General features: G+C 39.8%; 1 protein-coding gene across 3 annotated transcripts in view; it reads right to left on the bottom strand.

Moving 5' to 3' along the window:
- Window positions 1–11135, bottom strand: part of ACSL4 (acyl-CoA synthetase long chain family member 4) — a 68617-nt gene extending 57482 nt beyond the window's left edge. For 2 of the 3 annotated variants that reach the window (XM_043457891.1, XM_043457893.1), the window contains exon 1: window positions 10983–11133. The gene's annotated coding sequence lies outside the window, so the exon portion shown is untranslated. Of the gene's footprint in view, window positions 1–10982 lie in introns of all 3 variants that reach the window. The other variant, XM_043457890.1, reaches the window with a different exon arrangement.
- Window positions 11136–12117: the final 982 nt, after the last annotated feature.

Below are 12117 nucleotides of genomic sequence, written 5' to 3'. Positions count from 1 at the left end.
GGGTGGCATAGAGTCGGATATGACTGAAGTGACTTAGTAGTAGCAGGCTACAGCTGGTTTCTAAAATATGTCTTTAAACTACAAACTGGAGCTGAGATTCCTAGTTTTCAAAACTCAAGGTACATTCTGGCTAGAGACTGTATGCTCACAGCCACCTCCCACTCCTTTGGTCATGCCCGAGTATAGCATCCACTTCCTCTTTCCTGTGGGCAATGCCCTAAGCAACATGACCCTTCAATCAAAGGCAGGGAGGGAGGTGGACAACAGTCTTCATCAGTTGAGAACAACTAGAAGCAAGATTAACAGGAAGCACTTCCTCCTTGTGTTTTTTAGCCGCTAAGTCATGTCCAACTTTTGCAACCCCATGGACTGTAGCCTGCCAGGCTCCTCTGTCCATGGGATTTCCCAGGCAGGAATACTAGAGTGGGTTGCCATGCCCTCCTCGAGGGGATCTTCCCAACCCAGCGATCGAACCAAGAGACTTTTTGCATTGGCAGGCAGATTCTTTACCACTGCGCCACCAGGGAAACACACTTTCTCCCTAAGAAGTTAAAAAAAAAAAACCACCCTACAATCTTTAAGGGCTAGGGGCTTTATGAGAAAAAGATCAGTGGTCTGAAAGTTGAGTTAGGAACAACTCCGCCATTTCACCACATGTATATCATTGCAATCATAGGCCAATCACTCCTCACAAACATTTCATATAACCAAAGAACAATGGCTCAAATGCAGGGTACCGCTGACATAAGACAGAGATTAGGGAGCTATCTGAGCACTGGAATATTCTTTTCCCAAGAGCCAGGTAGAACAGTCTTCCTTTGCAGACTCCATATACTTACAGTGACTGCAAAAGGACCCTACTGAGCTAGGATTCAAGTCAGCCAGCAGGACTAGTGCATGTGTCTTTACAACTGCAGTGAACACTTTGTACTTCTGGGGTTGAGAATCATCATCCCTGATTCAATTCTACTCAGTCCTAAAAGAAAGACCTGAATAGTGAGGTTGGGGAACTCCATTTCAAAACAAGAATAAAAAACAGAAAAGGGAGATTCACCAGGGAGGTTTCCATTTTGCAGTTGTCTTTTCTAAAATTACTTGTAAAGAAGTAAATTATTTGGGGGGATACTTCCTAAAGAAAGCTACTCCCTTATTAACAGTTTAATTCTCAAAGATCTCCTGGTGATTAACAGAACATTAAAATTAATGTACATAAAGGCATAAATTAAAAACCTGCTTCTACATAAAAATCCTGGCCTTTACACTTGACACTAAAAACAAAATCAAAGGAAAGGGATCCCAAAATTTCTGGTGGAAAATCTGAGTTGTATAATATCCTTCCAAGTTCATTTTGCCTAAAAATGTATAACATGTAACTATATTTGAATGAATATGCTAATACTGACATTTCTTTCTACTGAGGGAAATAAACACTACACATTTTCCCATCTGCAGGTCGCTATAATTCACCAAATAGTGAGCCTGAACCCTGCCTTTTCTAGTTTCCAGAGTATGGAAACCACTTTCTTCACAGATATTCTAACCTGCTTCTGTAAGGAAATGCTGGGCACAGAGGGAATCCCAAATATTTTACCAAAGGTTTTAAACCATTCTAGACTAACCTGCAATTGACCAAATCCGGAAGGTTTCTGCGGTTCCAAGTATAAGAATATCATTATCCCGGCCTGCTTTTCTCTTTTCTACTCTATTTGTCTGAAACACATTCATTTGACAGTTATTTATGGCTAGTTCTGCTCAGTTCCACCCCTGAGTCAAGTTACGGTTTTTCAACTATTCTTTTAAGCAACTTCTCAACTTACCATCTTCAGCAGTCATGGAGAACAGAGCACCTTTTACTTGGATGCATCCCATGAGATACTAGTGCTAGTTGTGTCTTCTCTTCTGTTTCCAAAGCCATAACTGAACTTTAAGCTAATTCAACCAAGTTCCTGTTTCCTGTCTGCGAGAAGTTTTCAGCTTTCAGTTCATTTCAAAAGCAGAAATGACTAATATATTCTGAGAAAAACGAATGATCACCATTTCATAGGGAGCAGCTCTGCCCATTTTTGCTGACCTTTTCTTTATGACATCACCTAGGTACCCCCAGGGGAGTGGTCCTCCAAAAACCCTGTCATTTCTTTTTTTAACAGTATTAGAATGCTTCAGGCACATGTTGAAGGTAATAAGCAGAATACCTAAGAGAAAACAGGTATTTCACCATGCCTTCCACTGCCTTAACTTCTAACAATCACTAGAAGCCACCATAAATGTTTCAAATACTTCTGTTAATAGTCTCATCTCACATGCACCTGTCATTAATCAGGTGAGAAATGGGAAAACTCTATTCTGCGTGCATGCTTAGTGGCTCAGTCGTGTCTGACTCTGCGACCCCATGGACTGTTGCCTGCCAGGCTCCTCTGTCCATGGGATTTTTACTCCCCTATAAAATCTTCTAACTTCACAGTGCCTATGAAAAAAAACTCATCTTGCTGCAAAATCAATTCCAGAAAGGCCTTGGAGAATGGGGATGCTATTTCAATCGCCATAACAAAAATATGAGCAGCTACACTGGGCCATCACATTAACACCACTGTCTACAATGTAGAATAGTCTTTTGTTAAATACGCTATTGAATTCATCATAAAGTAAGGTTTTTTCATCTTTAAATCCCACAGTATAAATCCACAAGTGGTTATAATGAGCCTATAGCAGATGTGCTTAATGAATGCTTCTCGATGAAATATGAGCAGAATACATACTATATAAATCAAACTTGGTCCTGCAACACACTTCTCTTAATGTTCAATTTTACTGTAGACTGAGATACCATAGACAAAGATTCATGTTGCCACAGACACCCAGATTTTCTTTACTTTTATAAGCTGTGAAAGAACACAACTACACCCACACAGTTACCAAAAATTAGTCAGAGCAGTTGGTTTTTCTTTGAACCAAAATAACTGTTCAAGCTCAGTTTTAAAACCTTCATTAAAACCAAACCACACCCAAAAGATCCCTAATGACCTTTTAATATACTGTACTTATACATCATTACTAGTAACTACAACTTAAATAACATGTGCATAAATTCAAAACAGAACTGAACTGGTTTAACATTGAGAATTTTTTCATTCATTGGTTATTTACTTTTGGTGGCCATGACTTTGTTTGAAGATTATAGTTTGTCCCAGAAATCAGTTATTTTAAGTGGAACACTACATTTACCTGGCACATGGTTGTTCTTTTTCCCACTGGGATGTCTTTTTCACTTATTCACGGTTATCGATCATGACAGATGCTCACTGTATAGATAGAGTCCAGTTAAAGGAAGCAAGTTACAAATCGGTATGTACACTAAGAACCCTTCTTTTGTAGAAAGAAGATACATATGCTTGCACACGTGCATGTGTGTGTGCATGCAAGTGTCCATACATGTATGTACACAAATGTGTGCCTAAAAGTTGACAATAGATCTCCCTGGGTATGGGATTATGGCGCTTTTATTCTTTTTTATACTTAAATTTTCAGTGCAGAAAATTCAAAAATACAAATAGTTTTAAAAATAATGTTCTTCCTTTGTTAAAGTACTAAGTACTCTCTAAATACAAGGTACTCACCCCATTTCTAGCACAATGGTATCGTATATAGCACAATGAAGAAAATGCATTGTAAATATCCTTCAATGTGTAATGTTGCATATGAGGAATCTGTAAAATTACTATCAAAAGGATAATCATATATTAAAATGCATTATAGAATTGTATAGTGTAAAAAGTATAAGTATCTCTATAATGCCTTCCTTTTGCCCTAGAGATAACCATTCATGGTGCCTATCAGTCAAACCTCTTTGTATTATCCATATGCATGGCAAGGTTTTGTCTTTTTTAGATAAGTGGAATCATGGTATATGGAGTGTTATATAATTCCCTCCACCCTTTAACAACATATTTTGGAACTCCCATGTCCATTTATATAGGTCTAAGGGATTTCTTTCCTTTAATAGCTTCATATTATTCCACAGAACAGCATGTTATTATTTAAGTCATTCCCCTCTGATGGACATTTAGGTTGCTGCCAAGTCTTCACCGTTACCAAGCTTCATTGCTTTGAAATCTTGTATATATTTTTATACAAATGTGCAGATACTTACCCAGAATAGCTTCCTACAGAATTACTGGGTCAAAAATATATGCACATTTAAAAATGAGAGGATTTTGGCACTCTATCAAAAAGCTACACAATTCACACTCTCATTAAAGTGTATGACAGTGCCCATTCCTTTCTAAAAGTGGATATTACAGTTTTTGCCAATGTATTCGGTAAAAAAAATTGGTTTTCATTTCCCTAATTACTAGACTGAATTTGAGCATCTTTTCTTTTTGAATCATTATTTCCATTTCTTTTCTTTTTTTGTAAAAGGCCAATTCACAACCCTCTGCCACTTTTTCTAATAGGTACCTTTTACTTATTGATCTGTAGGAGCTCTTTACATATCATAGATATTATATAGTAGAAACCTTTTAACCTAATTTTATTTGGAACACAATTAGCTAATTTAAAAAGTCAACTAAGGTGAACAATCATAAAAAAAATATGCTCATGACAAACATTTCATTTTATCTTCATTTTATCAGTGGTAAATGTACACTCATTCATCAAGTTCTTGATAAAGGGCCAGGAAGCCAAAACCTTTCTTTAACTCCAGGCCTACTGACTGTAAAGAAATTTAAACTGAATTCTTAGATAATGCAGAACTTCAAAGAACTTAAAAGATACTTGCAAGGAACTATTAGTGGAGAACCCTTCAGATTTATATATATATTTTATACAAATCTTTTATCATTGTCTTACACACACCTAATTATACACTTACAACTTGCTTTCATCAACTCATTTCAAAATATACCATTTGTTTTGTTACAATAAACCTATCCCCCAACTTCAACTATCAACTGTATTTGCTGAATTTTATTTCTTTCATATCTTTATGCACTCTGCACTTCAACTCCTATATAATTTGAAGCAAATCCCAGACATCATATCATTTCATATGTAAATTTTCAGTAAGAACTTCGATTCCTCACTACTCAGATGGTATCGTTATATGAAAATAAATTTCATATTTACAAAAACAAGAACAAGCATAGTAATTCATAATAAAATAATTCATATTTTTAATTTAATTATTTTAATTCATAATAATTCAGTAATAAAAGCATCTGTTGTACTGGTGGGTTCACAAGTCTGGCATATCAGATACCAATCTACTAATAGCAAGTGTTCAGTTCATAGTGTGTTTTACAAAACAAACGAATATCATTTAATATGGTGGGTCAGTCAAGTGGAAGTCAATAAAAGCTTCCATGGCATATATAAAAATTATTTTCCTCCAGCCTGTCATATGACTTTTCAACTTTGTTACGGTGTGTTGTGCTTTCCAGAAGTTTTTAAAATATATACATAGATTTTTTAAAAAGACAGCTTTAACTTATTTTGGAGTATGATGTGAGGCAGGGACCCATTTCTTTCCAAATATATAGTGAAACAGTCCAAACTCAATTTCCATTTTCAGCCTTACTTGTAGGTGGGGCATTTAAAATAAAGCATGAACTTCTAACTTACAAAAGGAATTTGGGCACACAAAATAATAAACAAACAGTCTTAAGTTCAGCTTGACAGGCTCAAACTACTATGTATTTAAAGATCACAGTAACTTTGGGCAGAGGAGCAACAGAACTGCCATACCTGGCTCTGTCATTACCACTCCGGCACACAACAGAATCTCCAAAGGATATCGCAACTAGATAGGCCTGCTTCTGAATCTCACCAGTTGCCAAACTTACAAACTGACATTCACACTGAAATAGCCCACACTTGACAAAAACAACAAACGTAACTTTTCCAACTCTCCATCTGTTCCTTAACACTGCCCCTAGATCAGTGCCTTTGGACACAATAAAGAAAATGAATACACTCTTCCAAACCACAATTTCCACATGGAAATATACCTAAAAGATACTAAAAGTCAAGGTAACATTTGTTAAATTACCTTTAAAGCATAGAGACTCAATAACTTGTTATAAGGTTGCTTTATCTCTGGGCAAACTTTTTGTGTAAAGGACCAGAGAGTAAATTGACTTTTAGGGCCTTTAAGTTCTCTGTTTCAACTCTGACACTGTATTTTGAATGCAGCCAAACAACACATAAATGAATGGATGTGCCTGTATTCCAGCAGAAATTTATTTACAAAAACAGGTGGTGGGCAGGATTTGGTCACAGGCAATATTTTACCCACCACTGTCTTACCCCAATGACTGATCTCTTCCAACTAGGAATCCACTATCCTGGCTATAAATTTATTGAGCAAATATTATGACACTGAAGGGGCAATTAATAATTTCAGTGCCCCCTTACAGAAATGAATACTCTTAAAAATCAATCACTAAGCTTTTCCTGTAAGTTCTTCTCAAACATGAGCACATATATTTTTCAAGATAATACTTGTAAGCTACCTTAAACCTAATGCTTATTTTAAAAGATAATTAAAACGAACATTAAGTAGCTACTATAAAAGAAAAATATACAGTCGAGACAGACAAATTCAACATTCTATTCATTATTCTGAGCAGAACAAGCCTACTAAATCTATCATCATATTCGCAACTTCACTACTCAAAATGCAGAAGCAGACTTTCAAAGTACATTTAAATGAGAACTCAATTTTTTCTCTTTGGATTACTTACCAGAAATGTTGATTAGAAACTACACAGTTTTGCCAAAATATTTTAAAATTAGAAAGTGAAACTTAAAATCTCCTTGGCATATGACGCATCTACTTAATTTTAAAGTATTAATTTTAATGTTACGGTGACTGCCTGGTAAGGTAGAAATTATATTTTTAAGGCACAAAAGGATGGCAGCCATTTTAATCCAGTGAGAACATGTATAAGTATGGATTCACACTCTAAGCCATCAAGGTCACTTGTTTGAAGAATACATCTGAGCTCTAGGAATGCTCAAAGAAAAAAACATGTTCACAATGCTTACAGAAATACTGGATGTTATACAGGACGGCAAGGAATAAAATTAAATAACAAAGGTACATAAGATTCCTTCACACTATCCATAAGAGGGAAAACTGACAAACTGGACCTCATCAAAATTAAAGACTTTTATTCTGTGAAACTTGCCTATGAAGAGGACAAAAACGTAAGCCGCAGTCTGGGAGAAGATATTTGCAAACCACATGGCCAACAAAGCACTAGTATTGAGAATTATATAAAGAACTCTTAGAACAGTAAAAAAAAAAAAAAATCCAACTAGAGAATGGAGAAAAGACATGAACATACATTTCACTGATGAAAATACAGAGATATGAAAAGATATCCAACATCATAGCCATTAGGGAAATGCAAATTAAAACCATGACAAGATATCACCAAATATATATCTATCAGAATGGCTAAAAATAAAAAATAGTAACAACTCCAAGTGCTGGCAAAGATGAGAACCATTCATGCATTGATGAGGGAATATAAAATGGCACAATCACTCTGGAAAGCAGTTCGGCAGTTCCTTACTAAACATCCATACAAGCATCAATTGCACTCTTGGGCAATTATCCTAGAGAAATGAAAATTTATGTTCATACAAAACCCAGGACATAACTGTTCATAGGAGCTTTATTCATAACGGGTTACAAAGTACAAGAAAGAACCAGATATCCTTCAGTGGGTGAATGATTAAACTATAATACATCCACATCGTGGAATACGACTCAAGAATGAAAAGAACTATTGATACAAAATATATTCCCTGCAAGAATCTCCACACAATTACACTGAGTGAAAAAACATCAATCAGGCAAAGAAAACACATTAGGGGTTACCAGGGGGTCAGGGAGTGAGTGAGATGGCTATAAAAGGACATCAGAGACCTTTGGGGTGATGGAACTGTTCTGTATCTTGACTGTGGTGGTGGTTACAGGAACTTACACATGTGCTAACACTGCACAGAGCCAAACTGTTGTTGTTTAGTCACTAAGTTGTACCCAACTCTTTTGCAACCCCATGGACTGTAGCTGGCCAGGCGCCTCTGTCCATGGGATTTTCCAGGCAAGAAACATGGAGTGGGTTGCTATCTCCTTCTCCAGAGGATCTTCCTGATCCAGGGATCAAGCCCACGTCTCCTGCATTGGCAGGCGGATTCTTTACCACTATATATTGCCTCTATATATTGCCTATAGAGAAGCCCATAGAACTAAGTACACACACCCAAGTGAGTGCATGTAAAACGGGAGATCTCTGAATCAGGTGGCTGGATTGTACCTGTTTCAATCTCCTTGTGATATTATGCTACAGTTATGCCAGATGTTACCGCTAAGAAAATTAAAGGGTATTGTTTTTTACAATTGTATGAGAATGTACAACTATCTTAAGCAGCTAAAAGAGAAACAAATAAAAGGAATATATAAAACCAGTCAACAGCAGGAGTGAGAAAAACAAACCTTTCATTTTTGCTGAAGTCTCAGTAATTGAAAGTCAAGGAATGGAAAGAAAAAAAAAGGAACACCAAGAAGAGAGTCTACAGGCTACAATTAACACAATTATCTCCTCCTCCCCTGTGGAGCCTTAACTTCCCCAGGATTTTATGTCCCTGATTTGACTGTTGTTAATAAAAATAAACTGACACACAAAACTATCTCTCCACAACCCTCACCACCATCGCCTCCATCCTGGACGATAAAATTAAACCTTGGAGGGAAAGGATTGTCTTCTCAACCATCATACCCTAGAGGCCTGGCACAAAATAAACGACAGATGGAGGAGTGAGATAAGTTGAATGAAGGAACAAATGAATGAATGAATGAGATGCTTGCATATTCTTTTCAAATTACCTAGCCAATTACAGTTACAAGGCAGTCTGTATACATTCCCATACAAATTTCTTAAAAGCCTTGAACCTTTAAAGAAAAATAAAGTGTGGTATGCACACCCTTCACTTGCAAGCTGAAGTGAACAATACCTGACTTTTGTAGAATGCTTCCCAATATACAGACTTTCACAGAGAGTAATTCATTTGATATGGGTGAATTAAGAATTATGCATATATAGATTGGAACTAGTATAAGCAGATCTTTGAGAAAAACGTTCTAAATAACTAAGGACTTAATTAATGATTTACGGCACAGCCTTAATGCAAACTGTGATAGATATGTATTGTCAAATTAGGGGACTTATGCAGATTATTCTGACAACATCAAGACTCTTTTACAGAAGTGAGGTAAAGTGACTTGTTCAAGGTTATACATTTAGCTAGTGCTGGAACTGCACGTCAGCTTCTCCAGAGTCCCAATTCATTTCTCTTCCCACGGAATTAGGCAAGCCTCTCCTTTCTCCACCCATCCTGCCCCTACCCAAAACACTCAAAAATGTTCTTCTGAGTCACTTATTTTTAAAATCGGGGCTTTAGGGGGAAAAATTGAATTTATTCAAGATGTTTATTGTTGCATTACACCTTCTGTGGATTTTTAGGTGTCAAATTACTTCTATCAGAACAGTAAGGTACTTTATTCTACGTTGGGAGAACAGTAACAGTTCAGTGTTTCATCCTCTGCCAAAATGGCAGAGAGGGTGCTAATTCTTACAGGAGTTTTAGGTGTTTCACACTTCTTTTCAATCTAAAAGATGAGCTATTTTACAATTCAAGGAAGAGGCCTCACACTATGCAAATCTTAATTGATACGCTCATTGACAGTACAGTCATTGGAACTCTGCTTACAAACTTATGCATCAAGAGCAATTAAAAGGATTTGTTAGAAGTAATATAAAAGAAAACCTAATGTGACAAGCAACTACTGGGAAACGTGGATTTCATCAGGTTAAATCTCCCTTACGCTGCAACACGGTACAATACTAACCGTGAATTCACAGGTCTTAAAATCAAAATACTAGAAGGAACCTTCGTTCAACATCCTCAATTTTGTAAATGAGCTAACTGAGGCGTTGATTAAACCATTAACCAATAGAGCAGACTGCTTACTTTTTCAGAGGGACTCATTTAAATGCCATTTCGCCGTTGTTTCTTAGAGCGATGATTGATTCTTTTAACGTGAAAAGAGCGATTAGAGCAAAGTCATTTCAAGAGGGTGGAAAAAATGCCTTTGAAAGAGGAGATGCTGGAGTGAAGAGGAGAAATGACGTCTTCTTTCAAATATGTAACCCCTTAATAGGGGTTAGGCAGTGAATCATATTCTCCTCTATTTTTCTCAGTGCTATAGACATCGACCACAGTTCTTTCTGTAGGGCACTCGAATGAGAGGAAGAGGAAGTGAATAAAGCTGATGCTAAATATACAGCACCCACGGAGGGCAGGGATGTAGATAGGCAGGAGAGGAAAAAACACGAGCATGCTCCTGCTAGAAACCAGTCGTTTTCTAACCTACCTAAAGATAGGAAGCTAAGAGGATATCGGAAGCTAGGGCATCCTTCAAATTCGAAGGGCGGATGCTTCTAGAGCCAGAAAGAGTCCCAAGCTCTCAGATATAGCGCGACTCGAAACGGACAAAATGGAGTTGAGGTCCGGGGGCGTCCTAAAGGTCGTTTGGAGGTCTGGCGAGTCCCCGGTGTGCTCATTGGGGAAAGGTCATGGCAAAGCCTAGCACCACGATCAGGAAGAGCTTTTGGCCCTCGGGGGGGTGCGGTGAGCGGCATGAAAAGGCAGACCAGGGTCTCGAAGACCCCACACCTCAGCAAAGGAGACGATACCGGCATCTCGGGAAATCTTCCCGGCCCCGGAGGAGGCGGGCGGGTAAATCGCCCAGGCTCTAAAAGAAACCGAACGGATTTCGGGAACAGGAACGTCCCCCCACCCCACGTCCTCCGGGCTCAGGTGTGGGACGGTGGTGCGGCCAGAGCGGGGGGCCCGGGTCATAGCAACGGGGTAGGGGTGCCGGGGCCGGAGCCTCGCCGGTTACGGCTACTTACCCGAGGCGCTGCCTGTGGCGTGATCGCAGCCGGCGGGCGCTCTGCACTCTAGAAGCTGGCGGAGAGGAGCCGCGTGCCCGCTAGCGCCGGGACGAGGAGGGGCGCGCCGCGGAGGCCGGAGAAAAAGCCGCAGCAGCGCGCGCGCGCCCGGAGGGCCAACGGAGGCGGGGCGAGGCGCAGCGGCGCGCGGGCCCGGAAAAGACGCGCCCGGAGGGGCGGGCGGAGCGGGGGCGCGCGGTGGTGTGGCACAGCCGGCCGAATCGCGGGCGACGGCCCGCTCAGCCCACCCACGCTCCCGCCCCCGCTCACCCCGACGTCAGCCGAAAAGGAGGGGCGGCGAGGGCCGTTAGAACGCGGGGGGCGGGGGGAGGTGCGGGGAAACCGAGTTGGCTAACGGCTCCCCGCGGGTTTGCCTTAGGGTCCAGCTCCCGCATCCGCCGCAGGTGATGGAGCGTGTTTTCGGGAGGTTCCGGCGCTTATCTGATTTCAGCGAGCTACCCCGTAGGCCCACGCCCGCACCTGCGCTCGCTTTCCCAGGACTCCACCCCAGAATGAAAGTTCCCCTCGGGGCATATTCCAGCTGCCCTTTCTAGATACGCATCTTCGGACTTCACTACTCTTTAGAGAGAGATCTTAACGTTCTTTGCCGAAGACATCCTGCCCCTCCGCGCCCCACCTAACGCCTCTCTTGCCCCTTTATCGCGCCTCATTGCGTTAAGACCCCATACAGCCACCCCCACTTATGAAATATCACAAGAATGCAGGGTTTTCACTTTATGCCTTGTGTTTCTACGATGGTGTCATGGCAAAAAGAGCTCACAACCGATAAGGAAATGTCACCGCAGCACTGTGACATCTTACTGGCCCTAATCGTTGCTTCTGAGCCAGTCCTACAAATAATCTTCCCAAGAGATTCAAGAAACTGCTGTTAAAAATAAAATGCTGGCGAACTGTCTCGGGGCTTCAAAAGAGACCGTAATTGTCAATAAGCCACGACAAACTGCCAAGAATATATCACCAAAAGAAAGAAAATGCCAGTATTCTTTCAGTTCCCTGATGTTTAATGGAGGACTAGCTTCCTTTTCTTGCTAGGCATGGACATGTCATTTCACTGTTTTTCATTTTCCCATATAAT

The sequence above is a fragment of the Cervus canadensis genome, chromosome X (assembly GCF_019320065.1).
Source record: "Cervus canadensis isolate Bull #8, Minnesota chromosome X, ASM1932006v1, whole genome shotgun sequence".
NCBI lineage: Eukaryota > Metazoa > Chordata > Mammalia > Artiodactyla > Cervidae > Cervus > Cervus canadensis.
This window is presented reverse-complemented; position numbering and strand designations above follow the sequence as displayed.